General features: G+C 47.4%; 1 protein-coding gene across 3 annotated transcripts in view; it reads left to right on the forward strand.

The window, feature by feature from the left end:
• ARSG (arylsulfatase G) overlaps positions 1-23,384 on the forward strand; it is a 2,321,949-nt gene that overhangs the window by 1,976,827 nt on the left and 321,738 nt on the right. The gene's annotated exons all lie outside the window — the stretch shown is intronic.

Here is a 23,384-nt window from a genome sequence, read left to right on the forward strand (position 1 = left end):
GTCTGGCAAGCAGCAATGTCTAACTACCCCCTTGCGCCAGGATGCTTACCTCTCACTTTGTCTTAACTTCCACCCTCAGTAACCCTTTCCTCTCACCTAAATATTTAAATACAAATATATCTATATAAAGAATTAACTAAATGGAGAAAAAACAACACTTATACAGGAATTTTTATTTATTGTGCATTTGTGAGGTGCTTATACAGCAGGTAAATTGCGTTTCAAAGCGCCCTTACAAATAAATATAGGAAAAGAATATACAATTAAATTATTATATAAAAAAGGTGTGACTGTTGCGGTTAGCCACACTCTAATGGCCCTATTGGTATTTATTTTTTATTTATTTTCTTTGTTTATTGGTATCGGGCCATAGCCCGCAGGCATCAGGGCACTCAACGGACAAACATTAATATAACAGGACTTGGTGTTAGGCTAAGCTACTCGAACAGGATAGTTTCCCAATTTTCTCAAAAGGTGATTTATTGTTCCTCTGATCGCATAGCTATGGGAAGTTTATTCTATGTATTTGCAGCCCTGAGAGGAAAGGATCTGCCTTTTCCTCAGGCTCGTTTGGCTTGTGGTATAGTAAGGAGATGTGCAGCGCTTGAGCGTAGGGTCCTGTTTGGTGTGTGTTTTGTCAGGGTTTGCTTTAAATAGTCTGGCGCCTTCCCCTATAGACACTTATGAGTTAGGGTTAGTGTCTTGAATTGAATTTGCTTTTCCACAGGAAGCCAGTGAAGGTTCCTCCTATTGTTTGAAATATGTTCTTTCCTTGGGACATTGTGGATCATCCTAACAGCATCATTCTGAATGATAGGCAGCTTCTTGATGTTCTTTTTGCTAGCTCCACAAAGTAAGGCATTGCAATAGTCCAGCTGGGGCATGATTATAAATGTTTCACAATTTATTTGTGATACCAGTGGAGTGGATTTATTTGTCTCAAAAGTTTGAAGTGATAGTGGGCATTCTTTGCAACATTATTGACATGGGCATTCGAGCTAAGGGATGCCTCAAGTACTGTGCCTAGTGTTCTAACCTTATCTACCACCTTGATGGGACAGGTATCTAGTATGAAACTTGTATATGCTTGATTAAGGTTCCTCCAGGCTTAGTTTGTTCCAAATCTCATGAGCTCAGTCTTTGAGCTGTTTAGGCACATCCAGTTACTAATCATCCATTCCTGGATGGTCGAGTAGATGTGATTTAGAGTTGTTGTGTCAGTAACATAGTCACCACTGAGATCCATAGTGAGCTGAAAATCGCCAGCATAGTTTGTAAAGTGGAGGCCCATGTTTTCTTGTTTTTCACATAGAGACATTATATAGATGTTAAAAAGGACCAGAAAAATACAGGACCCTTGTGGCACTCCATAGCTGATAGGAATTGGATCACAGCAAGATGTACCCCAGCATATTCTAGAGGTTCTTTCACTAAGAAAGGAGCTTATCCACTCAATGGCGTGGCTGGAAGAATTTCCGGTGTCAGCTAATGTTTCCAGTAGTCTGGGGTGGTCCAAGAGGTGAAACACAGTGGAGAGATCCAGTAAGATAAATAGTTCTGTTTTACGATTATCTAGTTTCCCTAACATTTGTGTCTGCAAACCTAACAAGGCGCCTTTAGTCCCGTAATTGCTACAGAAGACAGATTGTTTATAGTGAAAGTCAGATGCCGATTTGAAATGTTTCTGTAATGGGTGGTGCTGCCTTATTTAACATTTTTAGCAGGAAAAGGGTGTTGGTTATCGGTCTTAGTTTCGTAGCGTCTTTAGCACTGAGACCTGGCTTCTTGATAATAGGCGTGACTGCTACTTCCTTGATAGTAATAGGTAAGCTCTTATGCAGGAAAGAGACATTTATAAATCTGGTGTAGGAAGGGACAAAGATGCTAATGTTGCTGAGAATAATCTTAGTCGGCAAGAGATCTCCTATACAGGAGCGGGCCTAATGTTTGCTAGCATTTTGGCAGTATCGTTGATGGTCATGGTCTTAAAGCGGAAGGTTGGGGGTGGTGTTTATGTACTTGGAGTCGGTGCTAGCCTTTTGCTCAGAGTGTGTCTTTTTAGCATCATGTTTTTGTGGATTTTACTGCTGACCAATAGGACTTTATCCTGGAAGGCTTTTTGCACTTTGTCTCAGTCGACTTTGTTAAGGACGATAGCATGGGTGAGGGCAGTAGGTTTCTTCTTAGATTTATATTATTCAGAAGGTTTCTTAGTGTTGTTTCCTGATGTTTCATTTGAGCATCACAGTAAAGCTTTTTAGCATCAAGAATCTTTGTGCTTTGTATGTTTTTTCTGTTGATTTCCATTTGTCTCTATTTTCCGTGTTTTGATTTTTTGCCCATATTAGCTTGGCTTGTCTTTTCTTCTATTTTAGAGTCTTTCGGTCAGGGGTAAACCAGTTTTGCTGGTTTTGGCAGTCCCGAATTATCTTTGTTTTTAGCGATGCATTAATGTGAAGTAAGTTGGTAACCTGAGATTTGTAGGTTTCTGCAAGCCTACCTGGAGTGTCTAAATCTGAGGAGTCATTCATAAGAGATTGCATGCAGGTTTCTAGATCTGCTGTCTGGAGTTTACTATAATTTCGATTCAGGATTTTCTTGGTCTGTTTGTGAGGTAAATTTGTGTGTTCAGGCAAACGGAGTGTACATTCAACCATACAATGGTCTGACCAAATACACAGGTTGGTATTCAAGTCACATAGTGACATTTCGAGTTGCCACCTAATCTAAGATATGGCATCCCTTGTGGATAGGCTTTAGATTATGAACTGTAATTCCTACATTAGCAAGTTCCTGCTCCAACTCAATGGCTTCTCCTTCCCTGGCATCCCCTTTCCACCGATTCAGGTCTCCTAAAGGTATGGTGGAAGAATTTTGGTGATTTGAGGAGTTGGGAAAATTACCCAAGTCTTCATTGAAAAACGGCATGTCTGAAGGTGGTCTGTAAGTTAGAAAGATGTTTAAGCAGTTGTTGCTGGTGGGGGTCATTTTAACATGTAGGACTTCATATCCTGCGCATTCAATTTGTGACTCAGATACCAATTTCCTTCTTACTTATGATTGCTACTCTGCCCCCCTTACCATGTAGTCAACTTTTGTTGATCATTTTGTAGCCTGTAAGGGTGGCCAAGTCTATGCTTGGGCCACTGCTTTCCTGCAGCCATGTCTCTGTGAGACACATAATATCGATCCTGTTATCAAGCATGTAGTCGTGTACATCCATGGCATGTTTATGCAAAGACTGTGTGTTAAGTAAAGATAATTATAATGGACATGGCATGGGTTTTGTGGTTTTGTCGTAAGGCGTAGAGTGAGGTTCTTTAGGATGGTTGTTAGATGCACATGGGTTTGCGTACATGGGCACGAGGGGAGAAAGTGAAAAGTCAAGCAAAGTTTCCCCTTGTGCTTTGGAGGCTGGCACTAGTAGGGCGTTTTCATAATGGTGTCCCATGTCTTGCATAATCTGGAAACGGGCTCTACAAATTATTACCTATGGCAGGATCGAGGTCCTTGCACCCGTACACCGCGTTCAACGCGGACCAGCGCAGACCAGCACTAACGTGCCGGTGCTAACGCGCTGTCTATGGAATTTTAGGCTTAAGTAGATGAACAGTGACAATCAAACTTTGGCAGTTTTGTACTGATAGTATGTTTGACCCAAAAAGCAAAAGAAATAATTTGTACAATGTCAAATTCAATCACAATTTAGCAGATGTTATTTTCTCAGGCATACAGTCCGGCACTCAAATAACAATTTGCAGGCATGTATGCATCTGTATTCTACCACACTCTGCAACTGGCTCCTACAAAGAGAAACTATTCCCTGACTGTCTCTCACCCGAGTGAAGAGAAAAGAGTGAATTTAAGGGCACAGACCGGCGCAAATGCGCCAACAACGAAGATTAAATGCCCTGTGCTTGCCGGAAAATGTAGTTTTAAGATGAACTACACGTCAAGCTCAGCGCTGCTTATGGAATTTCATGCTTAAGTAGATGGACCGTGTGAATCGAACTTTGGCAAATTTGTACTGATAGTAGTTGTACCTGTGGAGGTTGTTGTTCCTGGTACAGGGCAGACCCTGCCCCTTCCTGCTGCTCTCAAGGGCTGGCCCAGGCACTCATCTTTATCCCTAGTGGTGACCCATTCATCACATTGGGTACCGCTACTTCACTGAGCCAACCGAGGGAGGTCCTTAGTGGTGCCGCGTTTGCCACATGGGGCACCACTAACACATTGGCAAAGCCCATGCATTCAACTCTCCTGCTTTTGCCACATGCCCCAGGAGGATGCCAAGTTCACCCCTGCCGGCCCGGCGGTCCTTCGCCATCCTCTTAGCAGTTCTGTGCACTGGGGACAAGGGGTGCCACACTCTATATCACACAAGGCGTGCCCTCCTGAGGGCTTTTGGAAAGTGGGACCTCACTGAGAGTAAATCACCTTTAGGAGATAACGACTCCCATTCCCATGGCAAACTCCCTACACACAAGGTATTATCTGCCTACATCGGAGTAAGAAATGCTGACAATACATCTATGTGTTTGGCTCAATGTAATGCTGAGCTATCCACATGCTTGACAACCTGTGGTGAACAATATGTTCCTTCTGAATACCAGAGCAATAATAAAGGGCCAACAACCCTTGAATGGAGGTAGAGAAACCCAATGCTGAGGAAACTCTCACACATGAAAACGTCAGCAAGTGGAGTCATGCAGGCCAGCAGAGCTGGCTGCAGCACGGAAGCTGGCAGATGCCAGATGGAGAGGCTGTATGCCAGACAAGGAAGCGCGCAAGGGCAGAGAAGCAGAGGTCACACAGACCAAACCGGGCCTGGAGGCATGACCACGTACAGGACGTGGTGGGCCCGGAGCCTGCAAACAGATGCTGAGTTCAGGGACAAAGGGAGGACTGGGTACTCTGCTCTCAGACCAATAGCCAGCAAAATAGAGAGAGCTGAGACGAGTGGAACTCAAAGACTGCTAGCACACAGAAGCGAAGAGTGGCAAGCTGCGGAGAACACTGCAGCTGCTAACGAGACGGACCCTCACTGGAGCAAGCAACATAACACAGCAGGTACACGGGCTGCCCAGGTCGGAGGGAGGAGAAGAGAAGAGAAGAGAGAATGAGCGTAGAAGAGGGAAAGACTACTCTAGTTCCATCAAGGGGTCAAAGGGACATGAGAAAAGAGCCAAGGAAAAGGGTTGCGGGAGTGTGAGAATCTCAAGCAGTATAAATCTCCAGAAAGGTCACAGGGACGCAAGAAATCTAAGAGAACCAAAAGCAGAACGGGGTCACAGGAACCGAGCAAAATAAGGGATATATTTGATCAGGGGACCCCAACAGAGCCACACGGACAAAATAAACAAAACAAAGAGCATATGTGAGAACAATTGCACCCAAAAGTTGGTCGAAGTTTGGAGAGTTCGACCAAGTTAGTGGAAAGGGATTAGTGAAATATGCCTGCACCTAAAGATGTTTGGACATTTTGTTTTAGTAGGAACTTGAGACTTGTTCGAACTTTAGGGAAATGTTGAGCAACTTTTGATAGACTGACAAGAACTGTTTCTCCAGCACGGGTCTGGCATGGATTCACATGCTCATGAATATTCTCTGTCGTCAGGCTGGGAATCCTCGGTAAAACAAAAAACGGTTTCATCTGGTGATATCTCCATATCCAGCTTTAGCTGCTGCAGACATTTTTCCCCAACAGGGGGCGCTGCACATCAATGCCTGTTGACTCGATGTCTCTCGAGGGCCTCCGGCTCTGTGTCAACGTCATCGATGATATATAGCGTGCACAGCGATTGCTGGCTTCAGTTCTGTTTTTCCGCGAGAGCTATCGCTTCAGAATATCGGCGCACTTCGGTTCCTTGTCAAGAAACCTTTCGTATTTAGTGAAAAAGATAACATCGTCATCGTCGACTGAGATCGGGGTCCAAAAAAAGTCACGACTGTGGGGCGAAAATGTTCCTTACGGACCCTCATCGGGTGTGTCTGTGGTGCTTAGGATCCACCCATTTAACAACAGAGTGTGGGATCTGCCTAACAATGACAGTGAATGCCCTAAAAGAGCGTAGAGGGAAGTTAGCTGCATTGGACTCATAAATCCCCTTTGGGGGGAAAGGAAAAAAAAAATCGATCCTCCTACGACTCAAGAGACAATTCGCCTCGTCGGAAGAAAGCTAGAAGGTCCCAATCACGCAGTGGTTCACACAACTCGTCATCATCCTCACGACGGTCGAAGAAAAGGTGCCACAGATCACTGCTTTCGTCGTTGAGTTTCTCCCCGGAATGGATCTCGTTCCCGACCAAATCATCCTCACCGGCTGAGTGGGAGAGGTTCATACTAAAAATGCTGAAAGTATTCGAAAATGCGACCACAACCCCTCGAAGAAAGATAAGAGCCATGCCCATGTCGACAAACACAACAAAATGGCAAAGTAGAAAACCTGTGCGCCTTCGGGCCCGAGTGTCCAGGAGAAAACTCATTGGAAGCCCTTGAACGTTCCCTCCATTAGAGAAAAAACTCTGTTGAAGCCAGAATCGTCGACACCAACGGCGCCGAAAGACTTGGATACCTAAAATAGCCTTGATGCCACCGCCGTTGGAGCCATAGATGAAGACTTCGACACCATTGTCGAAGCAGTTAGCTAAACCCTCAAAGGATGTCGAGAAAACTTTCACCCCAATGCCTAAGAGACTTTTTTAAGTCTTTCCTCAATTTATGAGGATGATGATCCATCTTCGGATGAATCACGTCCCTTTGGGTAACAGTAGGAAACACAAAATGATCCAGAGACCTTAATCTCAGAGGATTCATGAATAAAAGACCTTCTTGAAACTCTGCAATCTGAAAGTGGGTTGGACACTTCCTTAGAGATACAGTTTGGCAAAGCAGATCCCTCAGACCATGCCGAGGATATGTGGGATGGAATGGATCGACCTAATTGATATTTTAGATAAGGGACCCCAGCATGACCCTATTCTTCCTTTCCATATAGCTTTACAAAGGAGAGTTGATGCCAATTGGGAGACACCGGAATTAATTCCAGTAGTGAACAAAAAGCAAGTACAGAGCGTCAAGCAGTGACCCTTACTATGTAACAAAGCATCCAACTCCCGCAAGTTTGGTAGTTCAGGCTGCCACTTCTACATCCAAACAAAATGCATACCCAACTACCCCTCCACCCCCCGAAAGAGGTGACACTTTGGCTAGAAAAGTTTCTCTGCGGGGAGTATGGCCCTTAAATTAGCAAACGCCACGTGTGCACTGGCCAAGTTCACTTTCCCCTTATGGGATTGCATAATAATGGCGGCTGAACATAGTCCAGAAGGGTAAGAATGAGAAGAATGAGACGACTGCTTAAACATTGTCAAGGATGGGAAAGATGCAATGTGGGAATCCCTCCAGACTGGTCACGACCCAGCTGAAAGTATCAGCAAGACTATGGCGGTTAACACTGTAATGCGCAGATTTGCCTGGTTGAGAAAGTCTGGTTTTGTGCCAGATGAGCAGTCTAGACTTCTTAACATGCCCTTTGACGGCACACATTTATTTGGTAGCAAGGCTGACGAGAACCTGGAGAAGCTGCAGACCTCCAAAGCAGCAGCCAAATCCCTTGGCACTGCAGTCAGACAGCCAGAACCATCTCGCTCCACTTTTACAGCTTGGAGGGTAGGTCCTTTCGCGATTGCTCCTCAATTGGTGGAGGGAGAGGACTGTTGAATCAAAGAGGACAGAGAGGATTACCCTGTGGTGGACGGGGAAGAGGTGCTAAGACCGCCCAGGCATTGGCTGCTTTTTCCTCAGCCGCTGCATCAGAAGCCTCAAAATCTGAGGCCTTACTCCACAAAACCCCACTCTTACAGCATCTGACAGATTGGCAGGGTATTACTTCAGATGCATGGGCATTACTGCCTTCCCTTTCAAAAAAGGCCTCCCGATCATCCACCGGGGAACAGCTCTTTCAAACTAACAGATCCGCTCCTAATGCAGGAAATGTTGAACCTGCTGGAGAAAGGTGCTATAGAATGTGTACCTCTGGCAGAGAGGAACAAGGGTTGGAACTCCCCTAACCTTCTAATCCCCTTGAAGGACAGGATTGAGACCCATCTTGGAATTAAGAGACTTAAACAAGTTCCTCAGGAAGTACACGCTCAAGATGGTTACCCTTTTTCAGATCCTTCAGGCCATCCAGCTGCATGACTGGATGCTATCATTGGACCTTCAGGATGCTTACTTTCATGTGCCAATCCATCACAGGCAGAGGAAGTACCCGAGTTTCGCCGTTGGTGGTTCTCATGATCAGTTTTGAGGTCTGCCATTTGGGCTGACCTCCGCCTGAGGGTTTTCACCAAGCTGATGGCGGTGTTGGCAGCGAGTCTCAGGAGAGGGGGGATTCACGTCTACCCCTACCTGGACGATTGGCTGATCAGGGCACTTTCTCCTGAACAGACCCTGGAACATCTCAGCTCCACCTGTCACTCCCTTCACAAACTGGGATTCTATATCAAATTCAAGAAGTCCCACATTATACCATGTCAAAGGCTCCAATTAATCGTGGCAGTCCTAGATGCATCCTTGGCCAAATCATTTCCACCAGAGGTGAGTGCTCAAGACATTCTGCAGATGGTCACCAAATTCCAAAGTGACCAGCGTCTTCCGGCCTTCGATTTTCTGAGGTTGCTCAGCCTCATGGCATCCTGCATTTTCCTGCTGCCAGAGGCCCGCCTAAGAATGAGATCCCTTCAATGTGCCCTCAGGACCCAATGGTTCCAATTCTCAGACAGGATGTCAGACCTCCTTTAGTTTCCGAGCAGAGTCGCACAGGACCTTCTGTGGTGAGCCTGCAAGGACAACATTTTGAAAGGAGAACCTTTTTGGCAACCATGGCCAGAGATAACCATAGTGACGGACTCCTCACTCAAAGGCTGGGGAGCCCACACCAACGATCTGACAATCAGCGGTCATTGGTCTCCATCCGAGTCCAAACTACACATCAACCTTTTGGAGCTGAGGTCAATCAGACTAGCGCTGCCCTCTGTGCGGGGAAAGAATGTCCTGATAATGATGGACAACACAGTGGCCATGTACTAACTCAACAAGAGAGGAGGCGTAGGGTCACTACCACTGTGCAGAGAAGCAATACAGCTCTGGTTCTGGGCAGTTCAGGAAGGAATCTCTCTAGCAGCAGTTCACTGAGCCGGAGAGGAGAAAACGGCAGTGGACACTCTGAGCAGGCAGAGCACAGTAGTCCACGAGTGGGAACTAGCTCAGGAAGTCCTTCAAGAGATCTCCAACCTTTGGGAATCCCTCAAGTGGATCTGTTTGAGACCAGTGTCAACTGAAAGTTCGAACTGTACTGCTCCATGGAATTTCCCCCAAGAGAATCTCTAAGGGGATGTAGTGAACTGGGAGTTTCCGCTCCTGAACATGTTTCCTCTGATCTCCATCATTCCTCTCGTGATCAGGGGGTTGAGAAAGTTCAGTTAATCCATGCTCCGGATTGGGCCAGGAGGACAGGATACCCGCACCTTCTGGACATGTCCATCTGCCCTCCAATACTACTTCCATCACAAGAGGACCTTCTCTCGCGAGAGGAGGGTCAGGTTCTCCATCCAGATGTCAAGACTCTCAACCTTTATGCATGGTTTCTGAGAGGTTGAGATTTAAGGATTAGGACCTCCAGATGACGTAATAGAGATATTGCTTTCGACCAGAAGGCCAGCAGTGAAATCCTTTTATTGATGGCATTGGAACAAATTCTGCACCTATGGTGTTATCAGTCTTGTTAAACCTGGCCAATCTGGGGCGCCAGGTTGGTACAATTAAGGGGTATTTGGCAGTGCTATCTATTCTGAAACTCTTCTGAAGAGGTGACTCTCTTCAAGATTCCACTGGTTACAGTTTTTGAAAGGATTGACGCATGTTATTCCTCCGGTCCCTTTTCAAGTCCCGGTTTGGGAACTCAAACTACTTCTGAAATTCCTAATGTGTGCTCCATTCGAGCGTATCCACTCCTGTCCTTTAAAATTGTTAACCTTAAAGACCCTCCTTGTAGTGGCTCTTACATCAGCCCGTAGGGTGAGTGAACTTCAGGCCTTATCCCGCAAGCCTCCGTCCACAGTTTTCTTAAACCTACCTTCCTACCACAAATTGTGTGAGGGTTTCATTTAACTCAAAAAACTATTCAGCCTCTCCCTCTCCTCTCCTCTTCCTTTCCAGGATGAGGTGGGGGATAGAAAGAATGCAGAACAGGATTGACCAATGTCGTGTGCTTAGTTTCTACATGTCCAGAATGTCTAAATTAAGACAAGACAATCAACTGTTTGTTGGTTACACAGGCCATAAATTGGTTATGGCGATCTCAAAACAAACTATCTAGGTGGATCCTCCTAAGAATCTCGGAATGTTACAGATTAGCTGGAAAAGATCCTCCTGAGGGTCTCTGAGTACATTCGACCAGGGGCATGCCTTACAGAGGGTAGTACCAATTAAGGATATTTGTGCGGCTGCAACATGGTCCTCAGTCAACACTATCACCAAGCATTATAGTCTGGACTCAGGCTGGAAAGGTGTTTGTGGGAAGAAAGTGTTATATTCTGTACAAATAGACCAATAAGTAACTCCTAAATTATAATGAAGGCTTCTGGTTTGATATTTATTTTTCTGCAATTTCCGTCTGTATTTATCCATATTTATTTTTTAGCCTTTTTTTCTGTATTTATCCACATTTATATTTTGTCATATAAAAAGATAAGACGCAGACAGTATTTTTCTGCATTTATTCTAATTAAAAAATGCATTTATTAAAGCACACATGCAGCCATATAGGAAAGAAATGCTACCTCCATTTCCTTCCATTACAACAAACGGTTGCTCCTGCCTTAAGATATATGCTGTCAACAATTCAAATAACTTAAATGCTATTTGTATACAACTTGTACACTCTCCATGCTGCCTTTCTGCAATGTGATTGGCCTACGATGCATGGTTGACATCATAGAGAACCAGACAGACCAGTTTTTCTATTTTTTTCCATTTTTATAAATGCAGACAGAAAGCAGATTGTTTTTCGTCTGTATGTGTGTCAAAATCAGTAAATAAAATGAAAACTGGAAGCCTTAATTATAATTGGAAACTGTACATTCTGACTCCCTCCTCCAAACACAATACTGCTTTGTGAGTTTGTCATAAGATGAGGAATATGTTGGAGGACACAATCTAATTTCGAAGAACAAGTTACTTACGCATGGTACCGTTCTTTTGACTGTATGCTCCTCCCATGTATTACTCATCGCCCCCTCCCATCCTACCGCACAGTACAATTTCCATGTCATTACACCGTACGCTCTTTAAGCGCGAGTACCTGTCGGCTGTAGTATAAACCAATACATGTAAAAACTAAACTGTAGCCAACGGTCCCTGCATGTGCTATATACCATCCATGCCGCCGAGGCCCTTGAGGGACATCGAGTCGGCAGGCATCGACGCGCAGCGCTCCCCTGCTGGAAAGATATTTTCAGAACAGCTAAAGCTGGGTATGGAGATATCATAAGATGAGGAATATGTGGGAGGAACATGCAGTCGAAAGAATGTTACCATGAGTAAGTAACCCGATGTCCTCTTCCAAACCAATCACCGTCCTCTGGGTCATACTGCCCCCATTTAATGACAGTCCTCTCCCCAAGCCCTGCCTCTGGCAGCTGTCTTCAGATTTTTACCGCACGCTTCAGTGTTGGGAGTTCTCGAGTTGCTCTCTGAGCTATTTGTAAATTTGTTCCAAGTTTGATTTTAAAAAAAAAAAAATGTATTTATTTATTTTCCATCAGAGCCTGTGTGCTCTTGCCTCATCGGCCGGCAACGGAGACCAGTGGTCGGTGAAGTTTTGCGCCCCTCAAGGGTGAAGGTTCATCGAAGTTTCTGGAAGGCCGTCTGGGCCTACTTCACGCCCTCCGACCATGACGGAGGAGAAAAAGGAGGGATGGGCCCTCTTGAGGCCCTGCACCAAATGCAGGCTACAAAACGTTTTCTTAGAAGACAAACATCTACATTGTCTTTACTGCATGCACCCGGACCACAAGGAGGTAGAGTGCGACATATGTCTGGGCTTCTCAAAGGAGATAACGAAAGTGTTACGCTCACCTGGTATCCACAGGGGTGCCACACGATACTGGACAGAGGTCTAAGCACTATGCCGGACACCTCTCTGCTATGTTATGTGCCAGACGCTGGGTAGCGCCTATAACAGGAGAATGGAGGGTTAAGATACTGGTTCTGTGATGGGTGGAGTCCCACCTCCTTCTGGTCCAAATCCCCTCCCTTGGGTTTATTGCTCACCTCAGGTTTTTGTGCGTTGAACTCGGTCCTGCGTCTCTGTGCAAGGGTGCGTGGTTGGTGCGGGCGTTCCATGGACCTAGTTGCTTCACTGGTCCGTGTGCCCTTATGTCGGGTCCAGACCGGCTGTGACTGACTGCTTGCTGTCTTCCAGGTGAGTTATGTCTTTTCCATCTTTATTCTGTCTCTTTCTTTCCCTCCGTTTTCTCTGTCTTCTCGGCGTCTTGCTGCACTACACTGTTCCCTAACAATGTCCCTCTTTGTTTTCACAGGGATGGTTGCGATCTCGGAATTCCCTCGCCAATGGCGAAGACCATGGTGAGTTATTGATGCGGAGCGCTGCGCTGTTCATTGGTGTTAATTGCTAACTTGTGTTCTCTTCTCTTTGTACAGGTTGCGGTGATGTTCCGGAGTGATGAGCGATCGAAGCGCTGCTTGCCCAGGTAAGTGCTTTGTTAATGCTGACCTTGTTCCTTCTCCCTTGCAGGTTGCTGTGAAACACAGAGATGGGCGAGGTAAGAGAAGCGCAGGGTGCTGCTAGGACTCGCTGCTTGCCCAGGTGAGAATTGTTATTAATGCTGTCCTTGTTTCTGTCCTTTTGCAGGTTGCGGCGAACTCCAGAGATGGGCGAGGTAAGCGAAGCGCAGGATGGATTCAAGACCGGTTACTTCACAGGTAAGTGTTCTTGCTGGCTAATGATGTTCTTCCTGGTTCTTGATGGAATCCAGATCTAGGGCTTCAGGATCGGGCCACCGGAGAAGCAGATGAGCAGGAGCTGGACACGGTGAGCGTTACGCTGCAGGAGTGCAGAAGAACGCAAAGCGTGTTCTGCTGTTTGGGTGTGGTTTAAATAGCCCAGGTAAAGTAGTTCCAGGCCAAGTAGTTACAGGCCCAGCCACACCCAAAACGCTAGACCGCATGGCTTCGTTCAAAAGAACTGAGCTGTGTAATAGGCCTCCATGTTGGATTAAGGTCCAAAAGTGGTATTGCTTTATTCCTGATAATGAGCCTGGCGCCAAATACGCCAGGACTGACTCCATGTATGTTTCTGATGGAGTTTTAAGGCCTTTGGGGCCAGTGTGAAGGGCTTTAGCTGAGGGGCAAGGATTGTGACAGAAAGACAGGCATAGCAGGCTGGCGGCATGGCTCAATTCTTACAAGGCCACAGCCCCGTGCTCCTAGCAGGGTCATGCCTCACCCAGGACCGGCTGATCCGAAGAGAGATCTCCCGCTGGGAAGAGATGTAAGTCCTTTGAGGTCACCTCATCCATGGGGGGGCCAAGAACTGCAAGTCCGTTTACACCAGGTTTGCTGCTAATGCGTTTTCCCAGGCTGGATAGTCCGCAATCAATATTGCCTTCAGCTCCCGAAGCCAGCCTGCCATCAAGCTCTTTCTCAAACAGGAAGTCGTCCAGCGCAGCCAAGTTATGGGAGAAATCAGATAAGCCTAGGCCGGAGGAAGAGAAGGACGCACTGCCCAAGCAGGCTCAACCAGCGCAGCCAAACTCCTCATCGACCACTTTGTCGATACCTACTGTGACGACATAGGCGGTAGGTGTTGATCTTACGAGGGTGGCTGCCACAGCTCAAAGGGTATCACTGCATCCAAGTGTGATACAACCACTGATGCAGCTGCGAGGACTGCGGGCACCCCTGGCGGTTGGAGGGTGGGGGCACCGGCTGAGATCCCGGTTCAAAACCCTGCAGGAGGAAAAAGGGGTGTTGAGAGAAGGCCACAAAACAACCCTCCTGGGTTGACGTTCAACCGATGGACATCTCATCCACGGACGACGACCACCAAGAGTCACGAGGACGACAACGGTGGCGCTGGGCCTATCGGTCCATTGTTCTTCGCTCCCTTTGCAACCGAGGGACAGATCCATGGACATCCTGTCGACTCTCCTCACCCTGGTGACGGAGATCAAGCAGAGGATGCCTCCAGCACCAATACCGGTGGTGCCGCTGGTCCCTGACCAGCCTCAGCAGAAGAAGAGAAAGTGTCATCCGACACCTCCACATCTGCCTCCTCCACCACGTCAGGCCCCGACTCCACCAGCGGACCCGGACACTGGTACAGACATGGCCACAGGAGCCAACGAAGATGAGCACTGTTACGGCAGACGATGAGTAACCGCACCTGGAAGCTTCTCCTAGAGGCTCTCTAGCAGACAAAGTGGGATCATTACACTATGATTTCCAGGGCCTCCGAGCTGTTTCAATTGGTGCCTGAGGAAACCAGGAAAGAGGGCTTCTTTTATCAGCGACGAGGGTCCCAGTCTATCATGGCAGTGCCCTTTCTATACCACATTTGGGTGGAAGGCCTAGCCCTCATGAAGTACCCATGCACAGCTCCAACTAAGCGAGACATGTTGGAGAAGAAATATGTGGTGCCGGACTCCGCGCTCAAGTACTTGATATGATATGGCATTTGTAACGTGCCTATACACAAGTGTTTCAAGGTGCGACGAGGCGGGGGGGAACAAGGGGAGACAGACAACTATCCTACTAGGCCAGGTGTCATTCAGATCTCGCAAGTGCATGGGTAGAGGGGAAGGGAAAAGTGCAAGGGGGAAAGGGAGAGGGGAAAGTGTAGTACAGGGTTAGTAAATACAAGATAAATAATAAGGGCCGGCTGGTGGCAAGTGCAAGGTAAGTGCAGACAAGTGCTGGGAAGGGGGGCTGTAGGGATACAGAGACAGTCCTGCAGTGCAGGGGTTGCCAGGGGAGAGTGGCTGGGCCAAGGACCGAGATTGGTGAGTTGCCCAGTTGCAGATTCAGCGCAGTTTCAGTAATTTAGCAGGGGAGAGGGGGAGAGCAAGCAGAAACAAACAGGAAGTTTTTGAGGTCCTTCCGAAACCGGAGATGGTTCTCCTCAAGTTTCAGGGAGGCAGGAAGGCTGTTCCAGAGGGAGGCCCCTGCTGCGGAGATCTACCCCCAACTCGTTGCTTGGAGAAGCGGCTGATCCTGAAGGAGTTGGAGGCGGATGAGCGAAGAGCTCGAGAAGGAAGATATTTAGGAAGTGAGAGTTGAAGGTATTTTGGCCCCAGGCCCCAGAAGGCCTTGTGGACAATGCAGGGGGTTTTGAACTTAATCCTCGCAGCCACTGGGAGCCAGTGTAGCGATTTCAGTCCTGGAGAGATACGGTCCCTGGGCTTGAGGCCAGGGATAAGTCTCGCAGTCCTGTTCTGGATGAGTTGCAGAGGGCGGAGAAAAGAGGCAGGCAGATTTAGATAGAGGCTGTTACAGTAGTAGTCCAGCTTCGAGAGAACCTGGGCTCTGGAGACAGTGTGCTTCTGGGGGAAGGAGAGAAAAGGAAGGATACCTCTGAGGAGGTGCAGCTGGTAGTGTGACTTCTTATTCTTAGAGACGTCAGATATGTGAGGAGCGAACGAGAGTGTGGAGTCGAAGATGACCCCCCAATGTTTTTTGCCTTGCAGGTAGAAGCAGGAAGAGGGCCAAGGGAGGCCGGCCAGAGAGCTGCAGGGAAGGAGGGAGTGGGTATGCCAATGGATAGAATCTCAGTCTTACTGGCATTAAGGCAGAGGTCATTGGCGGCACACGATTCCTGGATAGCAGAAAGACAGTCAGAGATGAGGGAAGGAGAAGAGGAGGCTGAGGGTAGCCTGAAAATTAGCTGGGTATCATCCGCATAGCACTGAAAGTTGGGGCAGAGAGCGGTGATGCGGTGTGCAAGGAGTGCCAGATACTGGTTGAACAGCCAGGGAGAGAGGTTAGATCCCTGGGGGACACCACAGGTAGAGAAAAAGATGTCAGAGAGGTCGCAACTATCGCCAGACACGGTAGCATCGGCTGCCGCAAGGAAACGCTCGGCTAACCTGGCTTCATCGTCATCAGTCCCCTTGGACAGCGAGGGGAAGAAGATGAATGCCATGGGAAAGAGTGATTTACACAGCGGCATCCACGATCAAGGCGGCTAACGCTCTGGCCGTCTTGGCCAGATACGACCGGCAGCTTTGGTATGAGCTGGGCCCAATCCTGGAATTCCCCCGACGTCAAGAAGATGGAAGCCCTCGCCCTCTTTCAGGAAGGGGAGGTCGCGTCGGACCATGTAATTACTGTGGCAGTGGACAGCGCTAACACGGGTTTCCGATGGATGGGAAACAGTCTGCCTTCATCGGCAGGAATGGTGGAAGGCCACAAACAGGATGTTCAGTTGAAGGTGCTGGACATGGTCTTCAACAAGGATAACCTGTTTGGGAAGGCGATCGACAAATCTCTTCAAGCCATAATGACGGATACGGCCCGATCCCTTGGCACTATTCAACAGCATCACTCGTCTTTTTTTCTCTCCTCCCGGGGCCAACCAGAGTCTTTTGAATAAGCACCCCTGTGGCACTGGACAACTCTGCTGCTGGTCATTCCCTAGGTTTTACAAGTTATGTACTAGATTAAGTTATGTGTTCAAATCATGTTGCCGTTTGCAACCTTCGCTCAACACAGTTTGATTTATTATCAGTTCTCCCTCCGACTCACCGGCCGCATTGAACTTCTTGTCGCTTCTTGTCTCTGGAGACAAGGGCGGTACCACGGTAGCAAGCGCCTTCCTCCACCTTGGTTATCAGTGTGGGAGGGCTCTGTACACTGTTGATATCTGTTACACCACACATTAGCTGTAGTTGCTGGTCTTATAATTCTTCTTTAGGAGGCTTTGCAGGTCTGGGTTGAAAAGAGCAAGGGCACTTTCCTCCTTGCTGTCCTTTTAAGTTTTGCCGCCTTTCTCCTCCTCTTGAACTGCTGTCCTGGAACAACCGCCTCCTTGTGCGTTTTGCCTTGCTTAAAGTGTGCTCTCATGCTCCACCTTTTATCCCTGTGGGGAAGGGAAAGGGACATCAGGTGTCGGTAGTTGTCATCAGTTGCCCGACTCTGCCTGACCCTTGTGTTGGGACATGTCAGATAATGTCATGATGCCTACCCCCGGGCATCAGGACCAAGGCCCTCAGCTCCGGGAGCAGGCATCCAGACATTTGTTTAAACCTCAGCAGCCCCTGGCTAGGGGCTGTCTGGGTTCAGTCCTGGCGCCTTAGGCGCCAGGCTCATCATAGAAATCAGTCCTGGCGCCATAGGCGCCAGGCTCATAGACTTTACTTACCTGATGCAGACCATGCTGCAAAAGAGTCCAAGCCGACATGAGGCCTGTTTGGGACTATTTTGTTACAGGGACTATTTTTTACTCGGGCGTGGCTCTAGGGAACTTCTTACCTGGAACTACTTTGGAGGCTATTTAAACCACACTCGAACAGCAGCACATGCTTCGCGTTATTGTGCATCCAGCAGCGTGACGCTCACTGTGCCTGCAGCCAGCATCCAGTCTTCTGCCACGCCCGCGTGCCTGCAGCCAGCATCCAGTCTTCTGCCACGCCCGCCTCGAATCCGGAGCTTCTAGAATAAAGAAGAAGAAAAGGACAAGGTAAGAAAACAAACTTATTTCAAATTCCTCACCTAATTGCGGAACCATTTCATCTCTGGACCTGGAAAGTACATCAGTCCTGCACGTGTCGCTTCGCCAGCTCCAGCACAGCGCCATACTTGCCAGTTCTCGCAGCATCTTTCGATCCGGCACTGTCTCCATCATTTCTTCGCCGTAATACGGCACCTAGGGGACACAAGAAAAAACAAGGTGAGCCAAGGGAATCAACAAATACAACCTCTTACCACCATAGACTTACCTGATTTACCACCAGCGGTATTATTCCATAACTCTCCACATTTTCATATGCCGCATCTGTAAAGAGGGAGAAAAACAACACGTTAACGCATGCAATAGTTACCGGACAGCGTTGGGTAACACAGACTCTTACCTGAACGCCAGCAGCAGCTACGAGACCTTCTTCTCACAAACTCAGTTGCAACTTAAGGAAGGAAGGGGACAAGAGTAAACATTGGGCACATTGAACCCTTTGAATTTGATACTTACCAATCCCGCCAGGGACTTCAGAGTCAATACTTACCGGAACTCTCCCAACGCCTTCAAACCAGTGAAGTAACTGATATCCACGCGCCCCTGCAAGACACGCAGGATGGAGAGCTCATCTTTTACGAACATAAGGTGAGGTTACTAAGGGGATATCGGAGGTGATTAGTGGGGGAGAGCGAGATCAGTTGGGAGGCCATCACTAAAACCCACAGGTGGTTAATCCCTGTCTCCACTTGCAGGAAAATACTTCTTCGGATCCAGCAGACAAGACTAGGCGAGCCAGTCCAGACAGTTATCTCTGCACTACACATCATGTTGAAGGGACCACAGCTGTCCGGGTCCGATCGACACCCCTGTGGGGTCCAGGTGAGCGTAACAGAACGCGAAGCCTCTCTACAAATACCCACCCAGTGGTTATGGAAACCTCGTAAACCGACCAACTGGCCCAATTATTGGGGGAATTTAGGGCGGAAGTAGATGCCGCTCGCCAAGAGACTAATGCCCTCAGGAGAGAACTGAATGTCTCAAAGGAGCGCACGGATGATCTGGCTAGGCAGCTACTGCAAAACCAAGCTGGGCAAACGCCCCTACCTGGAAATGGGGGAAACCCAACCCCCGTTTCATCAAGCAATCCTGTGCAAGTGGTTTTACCAGGAAATATTCCGTTAGCTCCACCCGAACGCTTTGCTGGGGACCCCAAAAGGTTCGCCGTGTTTATGAACCAATGCCGCTTGCACTTTTTATGCAGACCGGGAGCCTTTCCAAATGACCAAGCCAAAGTAGCCTTTGTATTGTCATATCTTAATGGCAGCGCAGCGGATTGGTCCATTCCATTAGTCAACCAGGATGATGCTCTTCTCCGGGATTTTCAGGGTTTTCAAAGGAGCATGGAAAAACTATTCACCAGACACTCACAGGGTCAAGCCCTGGACAATTAACTTTTATCCTTATGACAAGGTAACCAGGATCTGCTAACCTATATTGCAACCTTCAATAGGTTGGTGGTGGAAACCGGGTGGCCGGAGGAAAAACGAATTACATTGTTTCATCGTGGACTTCAGGGAGAACTCAAAGATGTCTTGGCTCAAGTTGTGAACCCACCTCAGGATTGCACAGAATTTATAGACTTAGTTGTCCAGCTAGACCACCGACTTCAGAACCGAAAGACTGATTGAGCTAAATTCGAGAACCTGGTATTGGTTAAACCCAACGTTGCCCCCAAAGGAACAGATGCATCTGAACCTATGCAGATTGGGGGGGGTTAAAGGACCCTTAACTCAAAAGGAAAGAGAAAGAAGACGACAGATGCAGTTGTGTCTGTACTGTGGAACCTCAGGACATTTTCTACGGGATTGCCCTACAAAACCACCCAAGAAGGTGGTAGGAGTTGCTGATAAAAGCCACATAGAGCCTGATTTGGGAAACGACCACGCCCGACAAGCGTAGAGGTCCGCTTGCCGAGCTTAAAGAAGGACACTCAGACCTCGCATCTGATCATCCAAATGGTCCTACTTGATCCCAGGCAGCCATCACGTATGCACGCAGTAAGGGCATAGATAGATAGCGAGGCCGTAGGAAACTATATGGACCATGAATTGGTGTCAAGGATGAATCTACCTCTTTGCAAAAAGACCACTTCGGATGTCATCACCACAGTTGATGGAACTGAGATTGCCTCGGGGCCTGTAACTCATTCCACTACAGAGATGACACTGTTGAGTCAAGATGGGCATCGAGAGACTATTGTGTTTGATCTAATCAAAGCCCCACAGTTCCAGATAATACTGGGGATGCCAAGGTTGGAAACACATAATCCTTGTATAGATTGGCGAGAGAAGAGAATAACCTTCCCAATTGTGCACACACCTGTTACCCGGAGAAAACTTTGAACAAAGGCCTGGCTACAGTCGTTAACCCAATCGTGCAGTTACCTCAGGAATACCAACAATTTCAGGATGTCTTTCAAAAAGAACAGGCCAATACATTACCTCCTCACAGATCATACGATTGTCAAATCGACCTTCTACCCGGTGCACAACCCCATGCAGTAGAATCTACACCCTCACGGAACGTGAAAATCGTCACCTATGGCAATACTTGGACCAATACCTTGCTAATGGCTTTATTCGTCCTTCCAAGTCTCCTGCATCCTCAGCTTTATTCTTCGTGCCAAAAAAGGAAGGTGACCTTAGAACGTGCATAGATTACCGCACATTAAATCAGATTACAGTAAAAAAAAGATACCCATTGCCTCTGATCCCCGAATTATTAGACCAAGTAAAGGATGCTTGTATCTACACTAAGTTAGATCTCCGAGGGGCATATCATCTGGCACGTGTCAAGAAAGGCGACGAATGGAAGACTGCCTTTCGCACCAAGTACAGATTATTCGAATATCAGGTGATGCCCCTCTGGTTGTGCAATGTACCAGCAGCCTTCCAGTATTTTATGAACGATGTCCTTCGTGAACTCATTGACGTCTGTGTCGTCGTATACATAGATGATATTCTAGTGTACTCCTCCTCAGAATCAGACCATGTTAAGCACGTGCGTGCAGTCCTTAGAGACTACGCCAGCACAAATTATATGCAAAATTGGAAAAATGTGTTTTTCATGCTACGGAAGTTGAATTTCTTGGATTTATCCTGACTCCAAAAGGAGTCCGAATGGACTCTCGAAAGGTGGATGCAATTCTCAAGTGGCCATCACCCAGTTCAGTCAAAGGGGTACAAAGCATGCCCGGATTTGCTAATTTCTACCGCAGATTCATTCCGGACTTCTCCCATGTTGTACACCCCATCACAGCACTTTTGCGAAAAAACAAATGCTTCTTGTGGACCGAAGAGGCTGAAAAGGCCTTCCAAGAGCTGAAAGTGAAATTCACATCAGCACCTGTCTTAAAGCATCCACGCCCTGAGCTTCCATACATAGTAGAAACTGATGCATCCAGTTTAGCCATGGGAGCTGTCCTGTCCCAGAAGGATCCTGAAACCGGTCAACTTCACCCAGTAGCGTTTTGGTCCAGAAAGTTCTCAGCACCTGAGTTAACCTATGCGGTTACCGATAAAGAGCTATTAGCCATCAAATCCGCCTTTAAGGCTTGGCGGCCCTATCTTCTTGGTGCCAGGCATACTATTACCGTAATCACCGATCACCGGAACCTGCAGTATTTAAAAACAGCCAAAGCCCAATCATCGCGACAATATCAATGGGCATTGTTCTTTGCCGAATTCGATTTCGTGATCGCTTATCGACCAGGTTGCAAAAATGGCAAAGCAGATGCCTTATCCCGAATAGGGATGGGAGAAGCATATGCAAACCTGGAACCGGTGCCAATAATTCCCTAGCAAAGAATTCTTGGCATAACTACTCTACAGACACTAGAAGATACTCATTCAAAAATCCAACAACTCTTCGATCCAGCAACCCTGCAGGACTGGGTAAAGAAAGGCCCGGACTACTCAGTCGTCAATGACCTACTTTACTATCAAGGACGACTATTTCTATCACACAAGGAAATACAAGAACTAGTCATCTCCAATTACCATGACACCCTGATGGAAGGGCACCCAGGTATCGCAAAAACTAAAGCGAAAATTAAGAGACAGTTCTGGTGGCCCACTTGGTGAAAAGATGTAAAGTCATTTGTGATGTCTTGTGGCATTTGCGCCCAAAACAAAAGCCAGAAGAAAAAACCCGCTGGCCTTTTACAACCTTTGGATATTCCACCTACACCATGGCACACCTTGTCTTTAGACTTTATTACAGATCTACCTCCATGTAATGGATTTAACACCATCCTAGTTATTGTGGATCTTTTTTCCAAGATGGCCCACTTTATTCCTTTAAAGGGGTTACCTTCTGCTTCGATTCTGGCCAAGGAGTTCCTCGAAAACATTGTTCGATTACACGGATTCCCTTCCGTATTGGTTTCTGACCGAGGTAATCAATTTATCTCGCATTTTTGGAAGAAATGTTGTCAACTGGCACAAATCGACGTGAGGCTATCAACAAGTCACCATCCCCAGACCGATGGTCAGACGGAAAAGACCAACCAGACCCTTGAACAGTACCTACGCTGCATGCTACACCAGACCGAAAGCAATTGGAAAGATAATTTATGGATTTCCGAGTACGCATACAATAACTCTGTACATTCAGGAACCGGACAAAGCCCTTTTTTATACCATATATGGACATCACCCTCGAACCTCAGAACTCGATTCGCCTCAGCACTTAAAAATGCCCGCAGTTAGTCATTTGCACTCTACTATTACACAAGCCTTTAAGGAAGCCACAGAACATTTGAAACAAGCAAAAGAGAAATACAAGAAAAATGCTGATCAACATAGAAGTGAAACTCCACAATACCAGATTGAGGATCAAGTTTGGCTGGCTACAAAACATATACCTCTGAAGGGAACTCACACTTTTAATCCTAGATATTTGGGACCTTACACCATTAAGGCCATTATCAACCCGGTGGCCGTCAAATTGGAATTACACTCTAATATGCAAATTCATCCTGTGTTTCATGTTTCACTTCTAAAACCAGTTCAACCAGGGACAAGATTAACCAAACCACCTGACCCCATCTTGATACATGGAGAACCTGAATTCGAGGTAAAAAATATCCTGGACTCCAAGATGATTAAATCAAAACTTTTTTATTTGATCGATTGGAAGGGCTACGGACCACAAGAAAGATCATGGGAGCCTAGCGACCACGTTCATGCACCTCGGTTGGTGAAAAGATTCTATCGGAACTTCCCAGACAAACCGGGGCCAGGGGGAAGAACAACTTTAGGAGCGGCCTTGGGGGGGGGGGGGAGTGCTGTCATGATGCCTACCCCCGGGCATCAGGACCAAGGCCCTCAGCTCTGGGAGCAGGCATCCAGAAGTTGTTAAAACCTCAGCAGCCCCAGCTAGGGGCTGTCTGGGTTCAGTCCTGGCGCCTTAGGCGCCAGGCTCAACATAGAAATCGGTCCTGGCGCCATGGGCGCCAGGCTCTTAGACTTTACTTACCTGATGCAGACCATGCTGAAAAAGAGTCCAAGCCTACATGAGGCCTGGATCGGACTATTTTGTTACAGGGACTATTTTTACTCGGGCGTG

The sequence above is a fragment of the Ambystoma mexicanum genome, chromosome 3q (assembly GCF_040938575.1).
Source record: "Ambystoma mexicanum isolate Mex_15411 chromosome 3q, UKY_AmexF1_1, whole genome shotgun sequence".
Classification (NCBI taxonomy): Eukaryota; Metazoa; Chordata; class Amphibia; order Caudata; family Ambystomatidae; genus Ambystoma; species Ambystoma mexicanum.